The sequence below is a fragment of the Octodon degus genome, unplaced genomic scaffold, assembly GCF_000260255.1.
Source record: "Octodon degus isolate 3935 unplaced genomic scaffold, OctDeg1.0 scaffold00010, whole genome shotgun sequence".
Lineage (NCBI taxonomy): Eukaryota > Metazoa > Chordata > Mammalia > Rodentia > Octodontidae > Octodon > Octodon degus.
Window position 1 is genome coordinate 13,462,478 of NW_004524586.1, and position 12,500 is coordinate 13,474,977.

The 12,500-nt window shown below is 50.5% G+C and overlaps 1 protein-coding gene across 9 annotated transcripts in view; it reads left to right on the top strand.

Moving 5' to 3' along the window:
* The window catches only part of Ebf3 (early B cell factor 3), a 129,913-nt gene that overhangs the window by 98,976 nt on the left and 18,437 nt on the right, over window positions 1-12,500 (top strand). The window lies entirely within an intron of this gene.

The following is a 12,500-nucleotide window of genomic DNA, read 5'->3' on the forward strand; positions in this document are numbered from 1 at the left end:
GATCAGCTCGCTCAGGTCAGCAGAAAGTGGGTGCTGTGCTCCCCCATGCTCAGCATCTTAAAATTGTTTTATACAATGTTTTGCCCATAGAGGTGCTTCATTAACATGACTTGCTTGAAATCGTTATTGAAAAGTGTCATAAAGTTCACTTTAAGGCAAGTTTGCATTTGGGTTTCTAATCTTAGCTCCACACGCTGTAATATTTGAGGAACATTTTTGGCACTGGAGAACACCTTGCTAAAACCCCGTCAGGGTGGAAGGACTGTACTTCTTGGATATTTGTATCCTTGAGGTGTTTGTGCAGTGGGTAGGTGACCATGTCCACTGTCCTGGGTCAGCCACGGGATCTATGTCAGGAGCCCAGGGTGGGGGTATCCAGCTTGACTCCTGCTCTGTTACCACCTGAAAGTACCTGGGAGTGGGGGGGGCATCCACTGGGGTGCCAGCTGCTCATCTGCCCAATAAGCAGGTGAGACAGGGGATGCTGTGTCCCCATTCCCACTTGGGGGACTTAACGGGGTTAATCAGCTGTGAGGCCACTCAGAGCGTGAAAGGTAAAATGTAAACTTCCCCACGCCTTACTCCCCAGTAGGTTCAGCACTGCCATGGTCTGCTTGGATGGGGTCACCCGAGGCACCTATTCCCCAGAGAGCTCAGTACCCTCACATAGTCAAAGTGGGAGAGAGGTACTATCACAGATTAGGGCTACTTTCCTTGGGATCAGCCCAGAGAGGACCAGAAGCCCAAAACTGCTGAGGGATCCCAGGGAAAGCAGATGTTAAAGGAAGTCGATGGGCTTCACATCCCTTGCCTACTTTTGGCTTTCCTATAGTGTGAAAACATGGCATATCACTATTCTGTTTTGCACCTTCAGTATAATATTCAAATACTGTGCAGTTATAAAATAGCCTTTGTGTTTGATGTAAGTATTGTGAACACATTTAAGTAGGCTAGGTTACGCTGTGGTATCTGGTGGGCTAGGCGTGGTACATTTATGTTTGACTTCAGATATCTGCACCTTCAGTAGGTCTCGTAAGTTCCTGTTCACACTTCTTTTGGGATATGTGGGAAATCTGCCCAACTTCATGTCTATAATCCAGGCATGCAAGAGAATGAGGCAGGAAGCTCACAAGTTTGAGGCCAACCAAGCTGCTTAGTGAGATCCCATCTCAAAAATGAATAAATGGGTGAGTAAGTAAATAAGGATATTTTAAACTTACAGCGGGTATGTCAATATGTAACCCCGCTGTAAGTTGAGTATGTACACCCCAGCAAATACGTGCTTTTACTGTGCAGGAAAGGACAACTACTGTAGGTGCTAAGTCCCTGCGAAAAGTGACGAATCAGAATTCTGGTTTGGGCTTGGTAGGGTCTCCTGGCACCTTTCCCAGAGTCCATTTGCATGTGTGAGCCATGATGACATCTTTGCCTGCAGTCAGCCTGCTTTGTCACAGTAACTATTGGTGTGGGTGCCATCTAAGTCTTCGGTCATGAACTTCAGGCTGTAGACACAGCCTGGAACCACACAAAGACCCAGATTTTGTAGCCAGCCCAGCCCTGTGCTCCTGAGGACTTGGGCCTGTGTTTCCTAACTCCGTTGAGTCCCAGTTTTTTCTCTGCTCTGCCTTGTGGGCTTTCGGTCAGGAGCCCAGGCTGGGGGATATCCAGCTTGACTCCTGCTCTGTTACCACCTGAAAGTACCTTGGAGTGGGGGGCATCCACTGGGGTGCCAGCTGCTCATCTGCCCAATAAGCAGGTGAGACAGGGGATGCTGTGTCCCCCCGTGGGCTTTCTAGGACCAGTGGGTACCATATACACGCTTGCATGTGGCAGGCCCACAGTAGTAGCACCTCCTGCAGGAAGTTATTGGTATTGAACTTCTATTGGGATATGTGGGAAATCTGCCCAGGTTGTGTGCTGCTTAGAGGTGGAGACAATGATGCCTTGCTCCTGAGCCAGACGCTGTTCTATAGCAAACACCTGTCAGGGCAGAGGTGTTGTGTGTGAGTTCCTGTTCACTCAGATGACCAGAGTTTGACTGGTGGCGTCACCGTGAGGACAGGTCCCCATGTGACTCGCCCTATACAAGAGCGTCCTGTTTGCTCTCACGTCAGACTGTGGATTTATTTTTATTTTTTAGCATACTGGGGATTGAACCTAGGAACTTTGCGCTGGGCTATATCCCAAAGTCCTTTATTTGTTTTATTTTAAATTTTTAGACTAGGTCTCTCTAAGTTGCCCAGGCTGAATTATGACTTGTGTTTTTCCTGGCTGCCTAGGATGCTGGGATTACAGACCTTGCTGGATTCCGTAAGTGATCCCCTCAGCAGGTCCTTTCCTAAATTACTGTATATACATATGGACTTTTTTTTTTTTTTTTTTTTTTTTTTTTTTAGGGAAGTCTACATGGCTATTTTAGGATGGAAACTTTTTTTTGTTTTTTAAAGAAATACGCTGGCGGGGCCCAGCCCTCCCTCTTCCTTTGCCTGTCTCCCGCTGAGCGCTCTGTGCTTAGTGCTTTAACACTTGTAACCAGACGCAAATGTGCAGGAGAGAAGATTACCCTGGTAGGAATTGCTGTTATTGGCTGGCACATGTCATGTGGCTTTGGTCCTGTTTGGTAGTTTTCTTGGGCCAGTGGGTGGAGACAGGCCAGCTCTCTCTGCAGCCCCTTGTGCTCCAGCCAAAGGCCTCCTGTCCAGGTGTCTGCGATGACCTTCACCTCCTCCAGTAGCTCCAAGGGAGCTATTTCTAGCCACACCAGTGTGTCCAGAGGCCCACTTTCCATTTCTGCATAGCCATCATGTCCACAAATCCAGCGTCCTGCTGCACAGAGCTCAGGGGTTTCTCCGTTGAGGTTTTATGGGTACAGGCGCCTTTAGAGCGGCCGTGCAGCAGTTCAACCTATCCTAGCTGGAAGTTAATTTATTGCCCCCCCCCCCGTCATTAGCAAGAATATACATTTCAAACGCTGTGTAAGGGATATGGGGCTCTACACTCTGAGGGAGCAGAGGAAAGGTGGGGTCACACCCTGTCTGACCTGGAAGCTTCTGTCTGATTTGCATTGCCCCCGAAATTGATGGGGACAATGAAGTAATCACCGGGAATTGCGCTCCCTGCTGAAAACTGAGCCAGCCCCAGTGGATGTCAGGACATGGGCGCCGTCCCCTGGGCATCTGGTTCCCATCAGTGTCCCCAGGCCCAGGAGGCTGCGGAGACAACACCCTCACATTTTACCTTCCCAGCGTGAGGCCAGCTGTGGGGCAGCCGGGCTGCAGGATAATGAACCTGTGCTCAGAGGAGGGGCTCCCGACAGCCTGCCAGAGCTGGGAGGGGCTTCGCCAAAGGCCTCAATGATCTGTTTACAGTGACCTGAGAAAGCCGAGATTTTTCAGAACCAGATTCTATTAGTCAACCGCGAGTGGGCCTACTCAGCCTCCCCCACCAGGGGAGGGGAAGGCAGGCTGAGCACCATCCATCCAGCCCTTTTGCTGGCTGCGTTCGACGACTCTCGAGTCACAATTACCTTGGGAGGCTGTGGCAGTTCACTTGATTAGCACGGTGAATTAAAAGAAGGAGGCACAAATGACATGTCCAGTGCTTCCATGCTAGTTCCCTGTATTCCCAGTGTGCCTCACCCCTGTTGTAAGAAGGTCAAAAATTAGAGAGAGAGAACAATTTTCAAGCGGCTCGCACTTAGGAGCAGAATTAACAATCACTGTGTATGTAATTGCCAGTTAATAGTAAATTGCCTTCTAGACTGTAAAATGCAATATAAACTGGTGGGCACCTAAAATTAAATTAATGAGATATTTGTTGCATTTAAAAGTGAATAGTGCAAATTAATAACTGAGTGCAGTGCTTGTTTTAATATTTGTCTAATAGCATACCATTTACTTGTTTAATAATAATTAAAATAGTCTCGGAATATCCTACCTGAGAAACTCACAGTACAAGCGAATAGAGCTGTTTTGCATTCATAATTTCACCAGTAGAAACACATCAAATTGTTAAGAGTAATAAAAGAAATTATTTTTTAATTAGAATAGGAGCATTATAGTGTTACTTGATGAAGACAGATTGGAATTTGTGTGCTTCTAATTGAAATTATGTTATCATGAAAACTACTTTTACAGACATATTTTCAAGTGGGAAGCGTTACGTTGCAAATGAGTGTGTTACTGTTTTCTTCAAATGTCCATTTGGCAGAATGTTTTCCTATTAAACAAAAGGACGGAGGTCCCTGGTGCTAGCTTCGCTTCCTGGGACACTGGGCACACAGCTCAGGAAGAGGGCTTCCCTGCTGACCTCCTGCCCTGAGTGTTTGACCGACCCACCCTCCTTTGAGAGATTTCTTTTGCTCAATTAAAGAAATTATCACAAATTACTGAGAGTCAACATGTCGCCTGTGACAGAGACCAGTTACTCAATGAGATGTTGGCAGGCGGCAGTGAACATACTCAGAGTGGACACCAGGAGTGCTACGCGGATACCTGGACCGGCCCCAGGTCTGTGATGCCTCACTGGACAGGGACATAAACTGATTCTCTTTTGCACGCAAAGCTATGCATTCGATTTCAGGCTGACAAAATCATTCCTCAGCAAGTATACCGCTAACAGGTTTTGTTTTTTTTTTTCGATACAGTGCTTATGTTTTGCTTTGACAAGAAGTCCAACTGTGCCTTTAAATGGGCTTCATGTTGGGGGCCCCTGGCCCTGCCTTAATGCTATTCTGCACACCCCCCTTACTCTCCTGAGCAGTTCCTCATTTGACCCCAGACTTCGCCTCACTGGGGAAACCCTCCTGGTGGTGGAGTCGGGAAAGACCTCTTGTGTGTGTTTATAGTTCCACCAACACTGGAGTCAGCACTGCCGCTGGCCACAGCCAGCCCTAGCTTGGGTTCCCCCAGGCCAGGGCACCTCAGACAAATCACCGTGTTCACAGAGCTCATGGTTCTTAATTGCCACCCGCAAATCATAACATTGTACTCCGCTAAACCAAATGCTAATGCCGCTCTTAAATGTAAACCACCTGATTGTTTCAGTTAGAGGCTTTTAGCCACAAATGTGGACACAGTGAGAAACATAAACTTTCAGAGTGGGTTACCTAGAGCTTGGGCCACATCAGCCCACAGGACTCAGGGGCTCTGTTCATCCTGACCAGGGAGACCAGTAAAGCCCACTGCTCACTGTCCTTTCCTGCCTACAGAGGGGAACTCATGGCCGTACTGGTCACTGCCATCCCAGAGCATAGAAACCTCTGGATACGCTGGCTTTGACCAGACTTTTCTGCCTTCCCAGTGCTGAAGGTTGAGCCCAGGGCCTTCATACTGAGCTAAGTCCACGTCTCTTTTTATTTCTCAAGTCAGGATCTCATTAAATCTCTAATTTTCCCAGGCTGGGTTTGAGTTTGCAATCCTCCTGCCTCAGGCTTCCAGAGTGCTGGGATTGCAGGTGTGCACCACCATGCTTAGCTACCATGAGCTCTCTACCTCCTCAGCTTGGGCCATCTCTAGGCCTGCCCAGAAGGGGGATCATTGTCCAGTTGGCGCCTGAGGCAAACAGTGCACCTTTCCCCCCTCAGCTTGATTCCACTCAAGCTTTTTGTCATTTGCGTAAATATGGACAGCGGAGGGTCGGTGTTACCATGTGGATCTGGTGGCTGCCTCCCTGCCTCAGCCCTGTCACCTGGGAGTGGAGACCGCCATGCATGGTTGGGGTCCTCAGGGCTCGTTAGGCGGCACATCAAGGACAAGAAGGGCAGGTTCCCACCTGGTGGCCTCCGCCACATGGTGGCACAGTGTCACGCCATCGGTAATGCCGATGACGTGCTAAGTGGGTGCTGGGGGTACAATTTGATAACATGTCCCTTAACACATCCCTTTAAAGAGGGTTGTGTGAGGGCTTCCAGGGTCTCTGCTGTCCCCTCTCTTTCCTGTCTCGAAGGAGACCAGGAGAATGAGATACACCGTTTGCGCTATTGCACAAGTAGACTATTTGTCCTAATCAGTGACACCCATTTACTAGAATTGCTTAAAATGAACTATACCTCATACAGAAATCGCACATTTAGAGAGTTCCATTCATCATGTGAACATTGAGGGCCAGTAAACTTTTCTGCCCCTCCAGTGGGATCATAGGCATGCATCAAAATGTTAAAAATGATTGGTGAGAGGGAGCTGTCACCCATTTATCAAGGAAAAGAACATTATTTGCTAATTTCCCAACCAGGCTGGTGACAGGGTGCTTCGTCTTTAGACCCACGGTGACCAGCATGGCCTTTTTGTTATTAGTACAAGTCAAGCGCTTTTGGGCTGTTGCTAACAAGACACATTTGTCTGTCATCAGAGGGGGCTTTGGTTGCTTTCCAAGTGGCTGTGACCAAGTCTGCTCCCTGCACCTTGACTGGCTGAGCTTGTTGGGGCCACTCGAACCCAGGAGGGGAGATGGACTGGTAAATCACGAAGTTTCCGCGTCAAGGTGACGGTATTGACTCCTCTGTGTGGCCTGACAAGACAGCGGGGAGGAGAGCCCATTCGTCTTCCCAGAGGACAAAGAGGTCGCCTGGGTTTCACTCAGAATGGGATCTGGATGGTGGGGGCAGGTCTGGCCCTTTCGCACAGATCCCCTACCCAGGCTGGGTCCCCAGGTCTTCCTCCACTGCCTCCCTGGTGGCAGCGCTGTAGGAGCTGCAGGGAGGACAGACACTGGGGGGAAAGGGATCATGTTCAGGATTTCTGTTTCCAGGCCTGTTGGAAAAAAGGATGCACTTCTGCGAACACCTCAGGAAGAGCACAGGAGGTGGCAGGGTTAGAGGGCACACGCACATCCACACACATAAAAACACTAGAAAATAAAGGCGACCCACCAAAGGGCAGCATGAAGCAAGGAAAACGCGGTGTAAAATAAAAATGACACAAATCACTGCCTCCTGTAGGTTAGACCGTGAAGGCTCGGGAAGTCATGGCACGAGCGTGTCGGTGGCACACGTGACGTTCTCTTGCACTTGAGGGGCCCTAGGCAAAGAGCTTGGGGACCTTAGGGGAACAGGATTTCCTATGCTACCTTCTAGGTTCTGGTAATAAGGCCTCCCTGGGTGATCTGCTCACTGGAAACACAGCACATGGCACCTTTAGAGCCCCAAGTTGGAAACTGAGGAAGAGCATACTCTGCCTCGGGCTCGCTTGTGCAAGTTGTGTCCAGGTGTGCTGGGCTGCGGTCTGCCTGTGTGTGCCTGTGAAATCTTTGCTTGTGTAAGGTCTTCAGGCCTAACCCTGCTGCTTGCTGTAGGCTGAGGCTTGGATCACAGAAGTGTAGCTTGTGAAAACATGCTTGCAAAAATTGTCCTTCGTAGCTGGGTGTGGTGTGGCATACCCTTCGCGTCTCTTGGAGGGTGAGGCAGGAGGATTTCAGGTTCAAATTCAATCTGGGCAGATGGACATCTTCGTGAGACTTTGCCTCCGAGACAGAGGAGGGATATAGCTCAGTGCAAAGGTTATGGGTTCAATTCCAGTATCGCAACTGCACACCCAAATTGAAATCAGATGCACTTTTTTGTTACAGAAAATATGACACGAAAAGCCGGCCAGATAGCTCAGCAGACTAAAGTGCCTGCTTAGGCAGGCACAGTGACCAGGCTTCGATCCCCAGCAAGCCAGTGCCGGCCCTGCCCCAAAGGGTGTGCTGAGGTAGCAACTGAGACTGGGCGTGGTGGCGTGCGCCTGTAATCTCAGCACTTGGGAAGCTGAAAACAGGAGGATCACTATGAGTCCTATCTGTAGTGAGACCCTGTAGACTCTGTACTAAATACAAAAAAAAAAAAGAAAGAAAAAAAATATGAAATGAGTATGGCCTCCCTTTCTTCTCTTGGGATGGCTTATGAGGACAGTGGAAGGCTCACTGTGGTGTGCACTGAGCGCTGCCCTAAGTCGAGGTAGCACACGGGCTACCAGGGTTCCGCCAGGACTTGAGGGTCAGGGGGGTGTGCTGTGTGAAAGTTTAAAATGCAGACTCCAAGGAGAGGAGGGGCTGCTGCAGGTCCTGCAGTTCTCGGTGCAGCGTGCCAAGGGGCCTCGTATTTTTCTTTTCCCTGGCCCCCACCCTCTCCTCCTCAGACACCTGTTCCACATCTTTCCTGTGCGGGAATCCTGTTGCTGGCAGTGGAGTCCTGCAGGATATCTGTGCTTCCGCTGGCGCAGGCCTGTTCCCCTCTAGGCATCTGATGGCCACTGAGAGGCCTAAGCCAGGAAAGCCAGGTGTTGGATTTGGGGGTTATCTGCCAGATCCCTTCTCCACCCCACCCCCTTACCTTGGCTGGCATCTCTTCTCTGGTCCTGAGAAGGTAGGGGGGCAGTGGCAAATGAACCTTACCACCCGCAGGTATCCTTGTCCAAAGCTGGTGTCCAGCCAGAGCTGTGAATGGTGGCAGTCACTTTTATCCTACTCATGGGAGACCAACTCTGTGTTGTTTTGTTTTCTCCAACAAACATGTTTCCAACACAAAAACATCCCCCACGAGCCTTAGGCTTGCTAGCACTGAGCTTCCCGACCCCCACCAAGCAGCGTGGCTCCTCCTGTGTTGTCATACTGGAGGATCCTCATGCCAGCAGGTGGCATGGGTGGCTGCGGTACCACGTTCTTGGCATCTGGTTGTGGCATGCTGCAAGCCAAAGGCTGCAAATTTGCCCTGTGTGCCTGCGTGGGTGAATAAGCCAGTTGTTTCCCAAGTTAACTTAGTTTGATGCCATGAGACGCAGATGAGCCACTGGCTGCCAGACACCGTGGGAAGTGCCGGACTGTGGCCTCGCACAGCTCCTGTGCTCAGGGAGCTTGGCCCCTACGGTGCTGACAACCCCGGGGGAGGGGCCCAGGCGCTGCTTGGTTTTTGTTGCACAGCCATGTGCGGAATGCTTGCCTCTGGCCAGCCCTGAATCCACCAGTGGGTGGTGCACCCTTCTTCCTTACCACCCCGAGCCACGCCACCGTCTGTGCTCTTCCTTACCCATGTGCTTGAAAAAGTCAGCTGGATAAAGTGCTCTTTAAGGCAAGTGTAGTGTGCCATCTTAAAGACGTCACATTCAAGCCATGACATTGCAGTTAGGGACTTGGAGCTTTTAGGGTTCAGTGTTGGCCTGAGGTCCACTTAGCTGGGTCCTTAGCTAGGCGCTGCAGGGGATTCAGGGAAGGAAAGCACATGAGTTGGTGGGTGCATGTGGGGTGACTGCCCCGCCCCCTTCTTCACCGTGAGCTCCTTACCGTGGGAAGGAGCTGTGTCACCAGCCTGGTGCCTAGAGCTTCACAGTCCTTGGCAAAAGTCTGATGCATAAGCAGCGTTAGAGTCACGCTGACTCAGTATCTTGTGGGAGCAAAGCAGGATACAGAAAAGAGGTTAATAAAATAGTCATAATGAAAAAGGTGCTACATTCCATAAGAAAGGGACAAATGAGACGCCATACGTCCTGTAGGAGGGAGAGCCCTGGGAGCTGGCATGGAGACTGGGCCTTGGATACCTGGCACGGGCTGGGATTTCCAAGCAGAGGGAAGGGTAGGAGGCACTGGGGGGTGTGGAGGGGGAGTGGAGACACCGAGCAGCACTCAGGTGGACTGGGCAACAGGGAAGACGCAGCCACCTCTGGCCCCCAAGCAGCTCGGGAGCTCTCAGCTTGTGCGGAAGCAGCGTCACTACATGAGACATACACCCCAGCATCGTGCGTCCGCGGGCTCTGCTTTTGAGGATCCCAGTAGTTGCATTAATCTTGGTGGTGTCGCTAAGGGCTCTACCTCGCAATATTCCTTTCTTCCGTGTTCAGCCTGAATGATCAGGAGTTAAAATGCCTCAGTGGAAACTGAAGTGGGCAATAGTGTTGGGAAACTGGGTTATCCCTTGTTCCCACGCAGGAGTATGTCCCTCCTGCCCATCCCTTCACCTGCAGCTCCGATCTGTCTTGCTCAGCTCACTGTGGGTTTCTGTTTTTATATAAGTACCAGAAGCACCTTGCTGGCCAAGTAACACATAGACCCGGGCAGGTACGTCCCCTAACGTAGGCACGGCTGGCGGGTATGTTCTCATTCAGATTGGAAACATTGTTTTGCTTCAACATTTTTTCAGATATAATCCTCATGCTATAAGATCTACCCAAGGTGTGCAATGAAGTGCTTTCTTCATATATTCACGAAGCTGTATAACCATGAAGCTGCATAACCACCAGTCTAATTCAAGCATATTTTCACCACTCGGAAAGAGGGCTCTGTCCATCGGCAGGCACTCCCGGGCCCCAGCACCATCTCTTCTTCCCCCCTCTGCCCCCGGCAGCCATTGCCCTCCTCCTGTCTCAGTGGATTTGCCTGGCCTGGACATTGCGTACAAATGGTCTCGTAAAATGCACAGTCCTGTGGAACCAGCTTGTGTCACTTAGCACAACAGGCTTTTGTGTTGCACCCTTCCTGCAGCACGGATCAGGAGACCATTCCTTTACATGTGTGGGTAGTATTCCAGTGTATGGATGTACCATACTTGTTATCTGCTCACCAGCCAGTGGACAGTTAGGTGCTAAGAAAACTGCTGCTATAGATATTCACCGATGAGTTCCGTGTGGATGTAAGAAGTGTTACGTGCTCTTCGCTTCTTGAGACTCAGACAGGGTGGTGGCTCCCGTGTTGGTCTGGTGTCTTCAAGAAGCCGGGCAGTTGTGCCTTGGCCCTTTTGAGCACCTGCTGTGTTCACTGCTGCGATACGGCAGGCTCGTGGCAGAGGATGACTTGGAGTGACCCTCTTTCCACCTTCCCAGAGCAGGGAGACCCCTGAACAGGCAGGTGGGGTTGCTTGGAGGGTGATCCCGGGGGAGTGCGGCCAGCCTGGAGCGCGGGAGAAGCCCTCCTTTGCCCCCAGCCTGGCAGGGGCACCTGCAGCCTCCAGAGGAGTTGGCTATCCAAAGCTCATTTTGCAGCTTACCTTTGCGCGGAGCTTTGGTTTAGTGGGCGAATCCATTGCCCAGGTGGCTCCCAGATCCTTGCTTCCCTGTGGCTTTCAGGCCTCCCTCCTCCCTCCAGGAAGTCTCCAAAAGAACACATGGACACTTGCTTTTAGTTGTACAAGGCAAAGGATGTGTGAGGGCGTGTACGCTATTTTCATTGTATAGAGGTGACTTTTGCTGGCTGGTGTCTCAGCCTTGGTGACAGGTTCTTCTCTCCTTAACCAGGGGACTTAAAACATCAGGTCGGGCTACGTAGGGAGAGGGGTGTGTGAGGACTGTGGGACAGCCAGGGCAGAGTCTGAGCCCAGAGCTTGCACTTTGGGGAGTGGCTCTGCCCGAAGGCTTCAGGGAAGTGAGGAGGAAACGAGAGAGCGCATGAGGGCGCCACGGGCCTTGGTTTTCCTTAGCTGCTGGGCTGGGCTTGGTCGGTGTAGTTCCGACAGACTATAAAAGCTGTAATCCAGTGTATTCTTTGAGGTATGTAAACAGAAGTGTTTGAATGCAATCCAATAGTTGTCAGCAAGGGTATTATTTTGGTAACAAGGAAGATGAGCTGTCCCCTTTTCTGCATTTGGTGTCATATCACAATGCCGCCATCCGCTGCCAGGCAGTGGTGAATGGAAGCTGGTCCCTGTGCAGGAGGCCCGGCTGGGCTGTCTGTATGAATACCACAACAGTATTCCCGATACGAATGAGGAGGCTCCGGATTCCAATTAGAAGTCAAGTGTGGCGCCTTTCCCATCCTTAGAGGACTTGTTGATGGAGAATACCCTGTGGTTGGCGGGTTGGCAGGAGTTCTGGAGGAGCCGTGAGAATCCCAGGCTGACCTGGGTGGGTCTGAGCTTTCTCCTTGCTGTGGGCATCTGGGGCCTCCATGGCCCAGAGCAGCCAGGAGTCTAGAAAAGCCAAAACTCCCTTTTATGGAGGCAAACCCAGGCCCCGTGTCTCGGTGCAGAGGATGCGTAACCTTAAGTCTCCCTGTTTGTCTCTTGGCCGGGCCGGGAGCCAGGCAGCTCCTGAGGGCCATCACCCTGGTGAATGATACAGAGCCTGCGTGGCCTTTGTGTTTCCCATGCACACCACAATGCCTGGCTCACCCTGCCGAGTTCTGTGATTGAAATTCATTGCCAAATTTATTGAGAAATTAATGAGAAAAGCTGCAAAGTATTGACTTTGAGAGGAAAACACAACTCATCTTGAATGAGGAGGAAAATGCAGCAATAATTTAGCCACTATTGATTTGGCCCTGTCCATGTATTGATCTTCATTTTACAATATTAATTTGCACCTGCAATCGGCTGCAAAGGGAACCGATTTCATTTTGTGGCAGTGTTAATGTGCAAAGCATTAGGTGCTCTTACGAAGCAGGGTATTGCGTGTCGTGTTGGGGAGGCAGATTCTTTTTTCTATTTTTGCTTGTTACTGAAATAGACTAAAAATTAATTTTTTTGTCGGACAAAATATGAAAGCAAAAACCCATCTAAAACGTAGCCCTCCTCTCTGCGGCCCCGGCCGCTTTTCATCCGC